This window comes from Pan troglodytes, chromosome 6 (genome assembly GCF_028858775.2).
Source record: "Pan troglodytes isolate AG18354 chromosome 6, NHGRI_mPanTro3-v2.0_pri, whole genome shotgun sequence".
In the NCBI taxonomy this organism is placed as follows: domain Eukaryota; kingdom Metazoa; phylum Chordata; class Mammalia; order Primates; family Hominidae; genus Pan; species Pan troglodytes.
In genome coordinates this window covers 11973897-11988486 of record NC_072404.2, presented here as the reverse complement: position 1 = coordinate 11988486, position 14590 = coordinate 11973897, and positions in this window count along the sequence as shown.

The window sequence follows — 14590 nt, the reverse complement described above, 5'->3', positions numbered from 1 at the left end:
GCCAAGGCGGATCCCTTGAGCTCAGATGGATTCCTTGAGCTCAGGAGTTCGAGGCCAGCTGGGACAACATGGCAAAACTCTTGTCTCTATAAAAAATACAAAAATTAGCTGGGTGTGGTGGCGCACGTCTATAGTCCCAGCTACTCTGGAGGCTGAGCCTGGGAGGCAGAGGCTGCAGTGAACTATGATTTTTCCATTGCACTCCAGCCTGGGTGACAGAACAAGACCCTATCTCACCAAAAAAAAAAAAAAAAAAAAAGAAAAAGTTTCCCCGATAGAACTTATAGTTGACTGTCCAGCCAAATACTTAAAAAAAAAGTTTATAGGGAGAAAAATACCCTCCCCCATCCAATGGTCATAGGAAAAAAAGTAGACACCCTTTATTGCCAAGGAGGAATTAAACCCTAGTGACTTGTGAAATGTGAGTCACGAAAGGTGGCACTTAGAGGGTCCCTCAGCCCTGAGCGTCACTTTCCCCTCCACCTACCTTTGTTATTTCCTTTCTCTTTTGCCGGTTTCCGCAACCTCCTTCCTTTTCTGATTCCTTTTATCCTGATCTTTTCACTTAATCTCGTCCAACATTTCCTTCTATCTCCATTTTTTCTTTCTCTAATTGGCTACATATGGAATAAAGTATTTTGAATTACTGGGTTATATCTATTAAATAAAGCTTTATGATCTTTGCTCTTTTTTTTTTTCCTGATTATAAAAATACATGCTAGGACCAGGCACGGTAGTTCACGCCTGTAATCCCGGCACTATGGGAGGCTGAGGCGGGTGGATCCCTTGAGCCCTGGAGTTCGAGACCAGCCTGGGCAACATGGTGAAATCGCTACAAAAAAATTTTAAAAATTAGCTGAGTGTGGTGGCATGCACGTGTGGTCCCAGCTACTTGGAAGGCTGAGGCTGCAGTGAGCCAAGATCCCACCACTGCACTCCAGCTGGGGCAACAGAGTGAGATGCTGTCTCAAAAACAAAAGCGAATTCACTAACTCAGTGATTTTGAACACTTCTGACTCATGATCCACAGTGAGAAACCCATTTTCCATCATTGAACTTGAGTGTGCATATGTGCATACACACACTTAGTGCACCAACACTTAAACCTTTACTGCATTGTTAAATTCCACCTCTTTAAATCTATTTCATTTTTTTTTAAGCCAATCTCAATTCATGATGAGTCAGGATCTGCAGTGTGAAAGCCATGGTTTGAATCCCTCTAAGCTGTAGCTCATCACACCCCCTTCTGAGCAGGACCTGCCCTCAGCTCCAGGAAGGGGGCTTGCCCAGTGTTCAGCAAAGACAGAGGCCAGGGTGGGACGCATATCAGGAAACGCTTTGGTGCAGAAGCACCTCTGTCTGAGCTACCTGCGTTTAAGGAGGTGCTGGCCACGAAGAGACATGGGGCAGCCCTTGGTAAAATGGGGGAGTGAGGCAGCCAGGACAGTGCACCTTCCTGTGGGCGCAGAGCTCCTTTTCTCTCCAGGGACTGGGTATTGAGGTCACTGCTGCTTTTGGGAACCCAGGAACTCAGGGCTCTTTCCTTTTCCCCCTTGTCCTCCTCCCTGCCCTGTCCCGTCTCAGAGAGGGAGAGATTCCAGGACAAATAACAATGGCCACTAACACGTGTGTACCAGACTCTGTCCTGAGAGCTTTATGTGAATTCATTCCATTTAGTTCTCACAATATTATTGTCATTCCTGTTTTGCAGATGAAGAAACCGAGGCATAGAGAGGTTCAGTCATCTGACCAAGGTTTGCATGACACGTGACCCCAGCATGCTTAAGGGCATTTCTGAAGGTGCTCTAGAGGTAGCCATGCAAAGACCGGGCTACTGCAAGCATGATGGTCGCATACGAGCGCCTGTGCAGCCGGGCTGTGTTGCTGCAGGCGTGTAGTGGGGTGGAAGCTGTCTATTGTCTGTTTCAATGCTGCCTGCTGTGTTACAAATGACACCTCCCCCCAAAACACACACACACGGTGGTTTCCTATCACAGCCGTTGGGCAATGTGCAAGGATTCCAGGGATCAGGAATGCAGGTGGCCACAGCAGGGCTGGCTTTCTTTCCCCTGTTCCTTCACTTCTGGGACCTCAGCAGGGAAGGGACTTAGCAGCTGGAATCATGCACCTGTAATTGGGGCTGCAATAACTTGGCAATTAGGACTGTCAGCTGGCATGCACACAGGCGCCCTCCTGCGTGGCGTGGCTTCCTCAGCATGATTGGATTTCTTCTATGGTGGCCCTGAGATCTGAACATGTCCCACATACGAGGCAGAAGCTGTATGGCCTTGGGCCGTGCGCGGTGGCTCACGCCTGTAATCCCAGCACTTTGGGAGGCTGAGATGGGCGGATCACTTGAGGTCAGGAGTTCAAGAGCAGCCTGGCCAAAATGGTGAAACCCTATCTTTACTAAAAATACAAAAATTAGCAGGGTGTGGTGGCGCACGCCTGTAGTCCCAGCTACTGAGGAGGCTGAGACAGGAGAATTGCTTGAACCCAGGAGGTGGAGGTTGCAGTGAGCCAAGATCACACCACCGCACTCCAGCCTGGGCTAGAGTGAGACTCTCTCTCTCAAAAAAAAAAAAAAAAAAAAAAAAAAAAGCTGTATGGTCTCATCTTAGAAGTTGTGCACCACCATATCCACCATACTCTACTGACTGGAGCTCATTCAAAGGGTGGGACACAGACCCCAATTCTCGATGGTAAGAATGTCACAAAATTTCACGGTCATTATTTTTTTTTAAGTACGAATACTTTTATATTCAGCTCCTGGAGAGCTATCACATGTTTGAAAAATTAAAACATGAACCAAAGGGTCTAGTTTTAAAAACACAGCAGTGAGGCCAGGTGTGAGTTTTATAATCCCAGCACTTTGGGAGGCAGAGGTGAGAGGATTCCTTGAGCCCAGGAGTTCAAGACCAGCCTGAGCAATATAGCAAGACCCTGTCTCTACAAAAAAATAAACAACATTAGCCAGGTGTGGTGGCATGTGTCTGTGATCCCAGCTACTTGGGAGGCTGAGGTGGGAGGCTCACTTGAGCCTGGAAGAGGGAGGTTGTAGTGAGCTGAGATCACGCTGCTGCATTCCAGCCTGGGTGACAGAGCGGGATCCCATCTCAAAACAGAACAAAAAAACCCCACTATGATTGGGTGAAATCCTACCCATGTAATAGAGTTATCCAAATTAGTAACAAAGTATAAAATGAAAGGAGGGTCCCTTAGAAGTTTGAAATTCTTCTGCAGACAGTTCTGTCTTCTTTATTCAAGAGGTTTGTAGTCATTTTCAGAATTCACTCCAGAGCCAACTTTTAAATTTAAATATCAGCAAACCGGGCTGGTTGTGGTGGCTCATCCTGTAATCCCAACCCTTTGGGAGGCTAAGGTGGGTGGGTGGTTTGAGCCCAGGAGTTTGAGACCAGCCTGGGCAACATAGCGAGACTCTGTCTCTACTAAAGTTACCAAAATTAGCCAGGCATGGTGGCACACCCCTGTAATCCCAGCTACTTGGGAGGCTGAGGCACAAGAATCGCTTGAACCTGGGAGTTGGGGCTGCAATGAGTCAAGATCGCACCACTGCACTCCAGCCTGGGTGACAGAGCGAGACTCTGTCTTGAAAAAAAAAAATAGTATCTTCCTTCTTTCCAGTGTATAGTATCTTCCTTCTTTCCAGTGTAGACTAAAAAAATTTAGCATCTTCCTACTCTGCTGTGATTACTTCACATTTCATGCCTGTGTCAACATATCTCATGTACCCCATAAATATATACGCCTACTATGTACCCACAAAAATTAAAAATAAAAAACAGTATCTTCCAAGATTCATGAAGATGTTGCCTGTGTAAAATCAGAACGGGATGGTGGGAGAAAGAGAAATCAGAGAACAAGAAAAAATTTGGAAATTAAACATAATGGCCCAAAAGAAAAAGAAAGAACAGAAGGTAAAGTTTATCTCTTAAAATACAGAGCAAAAAAGAGGAAGAGGCAGAAATAATGATACGGAGGATTGATACAAGAATCTCCACACTCAGGTAATAGGAATTCAATAAGGAGGGAGGAACAGAACATGTCTGTCACCCAGGCTGGAGTGCAATGGCACAATCATAGCTCACTGCGGCCTCGACTTCCCGGTCTCAAGCCATCCTCCTGCCTCATCCTCCTGAGTAGCTGGGACTATGGGCATGCGCCACCAACCCTGGCTAATTTTTGTATCTTTTGTAGTGATGGGGTTTCATTCACTATGTTGCCCAGGCTGGTCTCAAACTCCTGGGCTCAAGCAATCCTCCCACCTCAGCCTCCCAAAGTGCTGGGATTACAGGCATGAGCCACCACGCCTGGCCAGGTCCACCCTACTCTTAACTAATTACATCTGTAATGATCTTATTCCCAAATAAGGCCACATTCTGAAACACTGAGATGGGAGTTAGGATTTTGACAAATCTTTTTTTCGTTTGCGGGAGGTGGGGTGTGGGGGGCGGGCTGCTGGGGGCACAATCAACCCGTAATACAAGAGAAAGAAGCAAACCGGCCAAGAGACAGAACTAAACGCCGTCCTGATGTTGCTGCTTGGGCCCCTAGATCTGGCTGTGTCTGAAGCTAGCAAGAGCCATCCTGGACTTTTAAAGTTGCTTAAAGACAGCAGATTTACTCTTTTGGCTTAAGCTCATTTTAGTTGGGTTTCTGTATTTGCAGCAGAAAAGGCCCTCAATGGCAAAGCATCCTTCACAGTGTAGCCTAAGTATCTGTTTCTCAGGTCTTCTCTGTTCCCTTAATCTAATTTAGATTTCTCTGTTCTAGTTTTCTTTTTTTTGAGATGGTGTCTCGCTCTATTGCCGAGGCTGGAGCCCCGTGGCATGATCTCGGCTCACTGCAAACTCCACCTCCCAGATTCAAGCGATTCTCCTGCCTCAGCCTCCTGAGTAGCTGGGATTACAGGCACCCACCATCACGCCCAGCTAATTTTTGTATTTTTAGTAGAGTTAGTAGAAACGGGATTTCACCATGTTGGCCAGGATGGTCTTGAACTCCTGACCTCAAGTGATCCACCTGTCTCTGCCTCCCAAAGTGCTGGGATTACAGGCGTGAGTCACTGTGCCCAGCCCTTTTTTTTTTTTTTTTTTTTTGAGGGAGGGTCTCACTCTCTCCCCCAGGCTGGAGTATAGCAGTGCGATCTCGGCTCACTGCAGCCTTCACCTCCTGGGATAAGGTGATTCTCCTATCTCAGCCTCCTGAGTAGCTGGGACTACAGGTGTGCACTACCACACCAGCTAATTTTTGTACTTTTTGTAGAGACAGGGTTTCGCCATGTTGCCCAGGCTGGTTTTGAACTCCTGGGCTCAAGCTATCCGCCTGCCTCGGCCTCCCAGTCCCTGTTCTGTTCTTTTATAGTCCTCTATGGGCTCTGACTTTTATAGTTCTTAGCTTTGGTTATTACATTATTATGTGTTATTGGTTGAATGTCTGTTTCCTCCAAGAGACAGTGTGATCCAACAAGAAAGATTTTTTTTGTTATTCTTTCTCCCCGTGGACCAGCACAGTGCCTAGTAAAAAAATAATTGTCTGCATAATTAACATGTTTGAATGAATGGGTCATTGACTGGAGAAAGGTGAAGTCTAGACCTAGAGACATCAGGTTTTGGGTGGTCCCCAGCTAACAATTCCTTGCTGAGCTGCAGAGCCTCAACCTGCCCCAACCTTTTTTTTGAGATGGAGTCTTGCTCGGTCGCCCAGGCTGGAATGCAATGCCGCGATCTCAGCTCACTGGAACCTCTGCCTCTTGGATTCAAGCGATTCTCCTGCTTCAGCCTCCCCAGTAGCTCGGATTACAGGCATGCGCCGCCACACTCAGACTAATTTTTGTATTTTTAGTAGAGACGAGGTTTCACCATGTTGGCCAGGCTGGTCTTGAACTCCTGACCTCAGGTGATCTGCCAGCCTCGGCCTCCCAAAGTGCTGGGATTACAGGTGTGAGCCACTGCCTGTACGGGAGGGGATGTGGAGGTGGGGGTGATGGGGGAGGGGGTGGAGATTTAGAGGTGGGGGGTGAAGGGGATGGGGAGAGGATGTGGAGGTGGGGGGTGAAGGGGAGGGGGAGGCGATGTGGAGGTGGGGGGTGAAGGGAAGGGGGAGAGGGAAGGGATGTGGGGGAGAGGGAAAGGAGGTGAAGGAGGGGAGCAGGAGGGGATGTGGAGGTGGGGGGTGAAGGGGAGGGGGAGAGGATGTGGAGGTGGGGGGGTGAAGGGAAGAGGGAGAGGGAAGGGATGTGGAGCTGGGAGGTGAAGGGGGAGGGGTTGTGGAAGTGGGGGAGAAGGTGTGCCAGGCGATGGAGGGGGTCGGCGGGGGCGGGGCCCGCACTGTCCCCGCCCCATGTGGGTGGAGCCTCCTGCCCGGGCCTGTGTCGCGGCAGAGCCTGGCGGGCTTTGTGCGCAGGCGCTTGTGGCTTCGCGGGGCTGACCGTGCGCTTCGCCTGCGGGGTCGTGCTGGGGCGGCGGGTGAGCCTGGGGGCTGCAGAGCGGGCGCGGGGCGCGTCCGAACAGTCAGTCGCAGCCCCGAGCCCCTGGGACCGACTTCCCCGCGGGGGCTTGGGCTCCGCGCCTGGGGCGGAGGTGGGGCGGGGGCGGTCCGCCCGCAGCAGGGGGTGCCGGGGCCGCCTCCGGGTTTCCTCCACTGGATGCGGCGGTGGTGCGCTGTCGGCCCGGCGGGTGCGGCGGGTGTGGGGTCACGGGTGTCGCGCGCCGCCCTGGGCCCTCCTCCGCGGTGCCTCGCGTGGGGCCCGTGCCAGGGCCCGCTGAGTCGGGGCCGCTCGTGGGCCGCCTGGCTCCCGCCTGGGGCCTCCGGGCGCTGCATCCCGCGGCTTCTGGGAACCGTGCGCGCTCACAGGCGGACTTGGGCCTCGAACAAGGTTCCTGCTAAATTGAGTTGTGCCCTAGGCTCTGCTGGACAGAGCAGCTCCACTGCGTTGACAAGGAGGGGGCTCAGGGACAGAAATCTCAGCGGGAAGACAACCCCTCCTCCGAAGGGAGGCCCATCAGGGCTTCAGAGAAGGGGCAGAGAATCGCATAAGAGGAGCGTGTGGTCCGGAGGGGCCCGGGCGTAGGGGAAGCCCTGAAAGACCCAGCAGAGGAAGGGAGCTGGGCAGAGGGTGATAGCAGGGGCCAGACTGGTCTCAAACTCCAGGCCTCAAGTGATCCTCCCGCCTTAGCCTTCCAGGGCGCTGGGGTTATGGGCATGAGCCACTTTGCCTGGCCTACTCAATTCTGTTTTAAATGTTTCTGTGTTTGTGAAGTGGGACAAAAATTGTTAAAGCAATGGGAAACATTGCAGGTTTAAGTTCCACTAAATCATATTGGAGTCAAAAAGGGATGCGGGGATGTTTCCCTCCTTTCCTTCTGCAGGGTCAAGGTTACCCAGCGGACGTGTGGGGGTTTTTAGGAGAATTAGGCGGGTGCAGAGCCTGCCAGATCGCTCATTCTGTTTCTTCCCCCCTTCTTCCAGGTACGCTCTTTGAAGAACAGGTTTCCATGCTCTTAGAGGAGCATCAGAAAATGAACAAACCCCAGGTGAGTTGCTTTTTTAGATTTTTTCATTTTCCAGGGGATTTGCTGGCTTTTATAAAATTCGTTTATTCAGATGGACATTTAAAAAGCTACTTCAGGATAAATGAGGAGTGAGAGGCAACTGAGCAGTAGGCAGAGGTGGCTGCGGAACCCTGTGGTCATGTGATCCTACAATCGTCAAAGGAGAGTGGCAGATTTGTCTTTTTTTTTGACACGGAGTCTTGCTCTGTTGCCCAGGCTGGAATGCAGTGGCGTGATCTTGGCTCACTGCAACCTTCACCTCTGGGGTTCAACCAAATCTCATGCCTCGGTCTCCCGAATAGCTGGGACTACAGGTGCTCACCACCACACCCGGCTAATTTTTGTATTTTTTATAGAGATGGCTTCGCCATGTTGGCCAGTCTGGTCTGGAGCCCCTGACCTCAAGCAGTCCTCCTGCCTGGGCCTCCCAAAGTGCTGGGATTACAAGCATGAGCCACTGCGCCTGGCCTTCATTTGTGTTTTATCTTCCTAATCTGCACTTCATTTTCACTGGCCACCAGAAGAAACTAACTAGTTACTCTTGGGACAGAAAGATTTCCTGGAGTCTGAAAGAATGTCTGAACATCATCATGGAGCAAAGAACCTTGCAGTGAACCTCCCTGTTGCCTGTAATTGTTCTTTGTTGGAAGTTGGCGGTAGAACTCAGGTTTTATTAGGGGGACCAGAGCAATATGGACTCAATAGAGACTTTTTGGAACATCTGTTTTGATCTAAGGACAAAACCTAAAAGCATTTGGAGAAATGAAAGAAATGGACTGCCTGTATTTGAAATAACTTTTCCTTACACTCTATAGGTGGGACAGCAGATGGTTCAAAGTCAAACCTTTTTTTTTTTTTTTGAGACGGAGTCTCGCTCTGTTGTCCAGGCTAGAGTGCAGTGGTGCGATCTCGGCTCACTGCAACCTCTGCCTCCTGGGTTCCACTGATTCTCCTGCCTCAGCGTCCTCAGTAGCTAGGATTACAGGTGTGTGTCACCACAGCAGGCTAATTTTTTTTTTTTTTTTGAGACAGAGTCTTGCTCTGTTGCCCAGGCTGCAGTGCGGTGGCGTGATCTTGGCTCACTGCAAACTCCGCCTCCCGGGTTCACACCATTCTCCTGCCTCGGCTTCCTGAGTAGCTGGGACTACAGGTGCCCACCACCATGCCTGGCTAATTTTTTGTATTTTTAGTAGAGATGGGGTTTCACTGTGTTAGCCAGGATGGTCTTGACCTCCTGACCTCGTGATCCGCCTGGCTCGGCCTCTCAAAGTGCTGGGATTACAGGTGTGAGCCACTGCACCCAGCCAATTTTTGTATTTTTAGTAGAGACGAGGTTTCACCATGTTGGCCAGGCTGGTCTCAAACTCCTGACCTCAGGTGATCCGCCTGTCTCAGCCTCCTAAAGTGCTGGGATTACAGGCATGAGCCACCGTGCCTGGCCTAAAGTCATATTCTTTGGTGAATGTTTCTGCACTATCCATTCTCTTTTTTTGCTTGTGGTAAAATATACATAACATCAAATGTGCCATTTTCACTCTTAATGGTACAATTCAGTGGCATTAATTATATTCACAGTTGTGCAGCCATCACCATTTCTATTTCCAAAAGGTTTTCATCACTCTAAACGAAAACTGTGTCTCCATTAAGCAACAACTCCCCATTTCTCCCTCCCCTCAGCCCCTGGGAACATGTACTTTCTGCCTCTGTGAAGTTCCTTATTCTAGGTATTTTATATAAGTGCAAACATGAAATATTTGTCCTTTTGTGTCTGGCTTATTCCACTGAACATGACGTTTACAGGGTTCATTCATGCTGTGGCCTGGGTCAGAGCTGCATTCCTTTCGGTGCCTGAATAATATTCCATTGTGTGGATCGACCACATTTTCTTTACCTCTTCATTTGCAGATGGACATTTAGGCTGTTTCCACGTTTTCATTGTTGTAAATACTGCTGCTGTGAGCACTGGGGTACAGGTATCTGTTAATTCCTTCGCATTTTAGTCTGCTTTGTGTGCTCTTGCCACTTCCCCGCCACCTGCCCAGGACGTCCTGATAAAGCCTAACCACGGCCTCCTTGCAGTTCAGTCCAATGCGTGTTTTTCTGACCTGGCCTTCCTAGAACATTCTGCTGCATTGGCATTGAACTGCTTTCACCTTCTAGAAAGGCCCCTCTCCCTGGTGTCTTGTGACATGCTTCTTGTGGCTTTATTCCTGCTGCTCAGATTTCTTGGTGCCCTTCATTGTGTCTTCCTCCTGCACATTCTCATGGCTTGTGTCCAGATGTCCATCCTTTACTCCCTCATCTTTTTACTCTTCCAGTCTTTCCCGAGTATTTCATGCCCTCTGTAGTGGTAGGGACGGGAGGCAGGGAAATTCTGGGCAGAAGAGGGCGGGTCCCTGGCGAGGGCCCTACCCTCAAGCCGAAAAGCCTGACACTGTGGTCGAAAGTGAGAACTGGCCGGGCGCAGTGGCTCACACCTGTAATCCCAGCACTTTGGGAGGCCAAGGTGGGTGGATCACGAGGTCAGGAGATCGAGACCATCCTGGCTAACACAGTGAAACCCGTCTCTACAAAAAATACAAAATATTAGCTGGGCGCGGTGGCGGGTGCCTGTAGTCCCAGCTACTTGGGAGGCTGAGGCAGGAGAATGGCATGAACCCGGGAGGCGGAGCTTGCAGTGAGCCAAGATAGCGCCACCGCACTCCAGCCTGGGCAAAAGAGCGAGACTCTGTCTCAGAAAAAAAAAAAAAAAAAGTGAGAACTTAAATCCCTGTTTTCCCACTTGAATGTTGCCTTTTCCCAAACTACCCGTGGCCCACCCCACCCCCCCATCCTGTGCCCATAAAAACCCCAGGTTTTGTCTGTAGAAGCCCTTTGTATTTCCATATAGATTTTAGGGCTGGGCTTGGTGGCTCTCGCCTGTAATCCGAGCACTTTGGGAGGCCGAGGCAGGCGGATCACCTGAGGTCTTAGCCTGGCCAACATGGTGAAACCCCATCTCTACTAAAAATACAAAAATTAGCCAGGCATAGTGGCACACGCCTGTAATCTCAGCTACTAGGGAGGCTGAGGCAGGAGAGTCGCTTGAATCTAGGAGGCGGAGAAAGAAAAAATTAGAACCAGCTTGTATATATCTACAAAGAAAAATTAGGGATTAAGATTGGAATTGAACTTGTAAGATCAGTTGGGGGAGAATGGACCTCTTTAACAGTATTCATTCTTTCATGAACCCAGTATAATTCTACATCTATTTAAGTCTTTAACTTATTTCAGGATTGTTTTGTAGTTTACAAGGCACAGGTCTGGCACATCTCTCAAATGTATCCCTAAGTGTTTCATTTTTTTTTGATACTCTTGTAAATGGTATTGAATTTTAATTTATGATTGTTCATTGCTAGTATGTAGAAATACCAAATTTTGTATGTTTATACTACAAAATTATCCTGCAGCCTTATTAAACTCACTAGTTCTAGCAGCTTTCTTGTAGGTTCTGCAAGATTTTCTACATAGACAATTCTATCATGTCATTTACAAATAGTTTTACTTCTTCTTTAATCTGTGTGACTTTTTGTTGTTTTATTGCGTTGACTAAAACCGCCTATACAATGTTGAATAGAAATGAGATGCGACATCTTTGCCTTTCTTATTTTAATTTTAGGAGGACAGCACTAAGTCTTTCACCATTACTGTGATGGCAGCTGTTGGTTTTTCATAGGTGCTTTTTATTAGGTTGAGAAAATTCCCTTTTATTCTTAAACTGTTGAAAGTCCCTTTTTTAAAATCAGGAATCAGTGTTTTGTCAAATCCTTTTCTGCATCTATTGATAAAATTATATGGTTTTCCTTATCTATTTGTTAGTATCATAAATTGTTTGATTATTAAATATTAGTGTTCACCTGGTACAAAGCTGTTCTAATATTCTTACCCCATCTTGTATCTGTGGAATTTCTAGTGAAATTTCTAGAGGAAATTCTACCTCTCACCCCTGATGGCGATAATTTGTTGGTGTTGCCTCCTCCTCTTCTCTGTCTCTCATCAGTGTAGCTAGAGGTTTGAAACATTTATTGATTTTTTAAAAAGTTTTATATATTACTGATTTTTGTTTCTCTGTTCTCTATTTTGTTGTTTTCTGTTCTCACTTTTATTACTTTTTTCTGACTACTTAGGTGTAATTTGCTCTTTTTCTGGTTTCTAAAAAGGTAGAAGATGAGGTCATTGATTTTATTATTATTTTTTTGAAGTGGAGTCTTACTCTGTTGCCCAGGCTGGAGTGCAGTGGCAGGATCTTGGCTCACTGCAACCTCTGCCTCTCAGGTTCAAGTGATTCTCCTGTCTTAGCCTCCTGAGTAGCTGAGATTATAGGTGCGCGCCACCACGCCCAGCTAATTTTTCTATTTTTAGTATAGATGGGGTTTTGCCATGTTGGCCAGGCTGGTCTCGAACTCCTGACTTCAGGTGATCCACCCACCTTGGTCTCCCAAAGAGTTGGGATTACAGGTGTGAGCCACCATGCCTGGCCTGCTTTCAAATTTTTAAGAAAATATAGTTTAAGGGGCATGATGTGCAAAGGTGTGTGTGTGGGGGTACATTTTCTGGAGGATAACTGAGTGTTTTGTAGAGCCAAAGCTGAAAAGCAAGCTAGTTGAGTGTAAGAATCTCTGTTAGACTTGTGACTCTTGTTTGGGAATGAGTATTTTAGAAGATATTTATTGTGGATTCTTGTAAGGATACCTTGAACTAATATAAACCTTATTTTATCTGTTGGCACATAGATAGTGGGCTTTATCTATATAGGTCTTATTCATCTGTTTTGTCTCACATCTAAGCCATCCTGTGATATTTCTCCTTAACATCCGTGACGTAGTTTAAGGGGCATGATTTGAAAAAGGGGTGTGTGTGTTGGGGGTACATTTTCTGGAGGATAACTGAGTTTTTTGTAGAGCCAGAGCTGAAAAGCAAGCTAGTTGAATGTAAGAATCTCTGTCAGACTCATGACTTGTGTTTGGGAATGAATATTTTGGAAGATATTTATTGTGGATTTTTGTAAGGATACTTTGAACTAATATAAGTCTTATTTTATCTGTTGGCACATAGATAGTGGGCTTTATCTATATAGGTCTTTTTTTTTTTTTTTTTTGAGATGGAGTCTCGCTCTGTCACTCAGGCTGGAGTGCAGTGGCGTGACCTCAGCTCAGTGCAAGCTCTGCCTCCTGGGTTCACGCCATTCTCCTGCGTCAGCCTCCCAAGTAGCTGGGACTGCACGCATCTGCCACCATGCCTGGCTAATTTTGTTTTTGCATTTTTAGTAGAGACGGGGTTTCACCATGTTAGCCAGGATGGTCTTGATCTCCTGACCTCGTGATCTGCCCGCCTCGGCCTCCCAAAGTGCTGGGATTACAGGCTTGAGCCACCACACCTGGCCTATCAATATAGGCCTTGCTCATCTGTTTTCTCTCACATCTAAACCATCCTGTGGTATTTCTCCTTAACAGCCATGTCTCCAAACACTGCTTTTCACTCCATTTCCTGCTTATGATTTCGTTGGGCTGACCTCATTTTTTAGTTTCTCTGTCATGCTTTTCCCTCAGTTAACTGTTCCCTATGTTTAATAATTTCGCCTTTTCAGTTTTGAGGGTCATCTTTTTAAAAATAGCAAATATATGTGTGTTCCTTGCAAGTTTTTCCCCCCTTTTCCACTATAGCAGGTGGTTTTCATTTTTATTTTTTGGAACCAAGGTGAAATATGTATTTGGGATTTCATCCCAGGAGGCTGGGCCTGAAAATAGAGAATCCATGATATAAATCACACGTACATAGGAAATGTTTTAACATTTTTAACATATACTTAATTTTTCTCATTTCTAGAAGTCCAGAAATTAAGAGACCTGATAAAGGGAAGCCAGGAAAATCGAGATACATATTTGTGGTACACTTCAGTCCTCAGTAACAACACACTAAGAAGAGGGAATACGTTTTTGGGAAAAACCTTAATCTGGGTACAAACCCAGTTTCTTCAAGAAAAATAGCCTGTTAGTATGACTCATGTGGAATGAGTTTGAATACATTTCAGAATCAAGTATTAGTGATAAAAATTATTCCAGTAATAACACTGATGAAATTAATATAAGTGAGAAGTTGCCTTTTGATAGTAATCAGGAAAACACTCATACTGGGAAGAAATCTGTTGTATATAACCAAAGTGGGAAGTCACCAAGTCATAGTGAGGGCCTTATTGAGGAACAGGAAATTCAAGCTTTAGCCCACCTTTGGAAGATAATGAACATGGAAATCCCTTCCTTGAGAAGGTAGCCACCATCACACAAGAGACAGCTCAAACGAGAGAAACCCTGTGATTATAAGGAGCATGGGGAAAATGTCAGTGCCACATTAACTCCCAAAGTTCATCAAGAAACTCACACAAGGAAGAATCACTCTGAAGTTAACGAGTGTGAGAAGTCAACCTTCTTCAAACATCAGAGAGTTAATACAGGGGTGAAAACCCAGGGAGCTAATGAAAATGAGAATTTCAGTCACAAGTCACATCTCAGTCTACCTCATAGAACTCACACAGTAGAGAAAACTTTTGAATGTAGTCATTGCAAGAAATCTTTTTGCCAGGAGTCCCACCTCACTGAGCATCACAGGACATGCACAAGAGAGAAACCATGTGAAAGTAATAAATATGGGAAAACTTCCAGAAATGACAACTTACCAACTCTCAGATAATGCATCGAGAAGAGAAACCCCATGAATCTGGTAAAACCCTTGTGAAGTCAGCCCTCACTGATCGCCAGATAAGTCAATCAGAAAAGAAGCTTTATGTATGTAGTGACTGTAAGAAACCTTTTTGTCATAGCTCAGTCCTAAGAGTCCATCAGAGAATTCACACAGGGGAGAAACCCTATCAGTGTAATGGGAAATCCTAAGCAAAATCAAACTTCAGTCATCATCAGAGAACTCACACAGGGGAGAAACCATATGAATATAAGGAATGTAGGAAATCCTTCCGTGTGAAA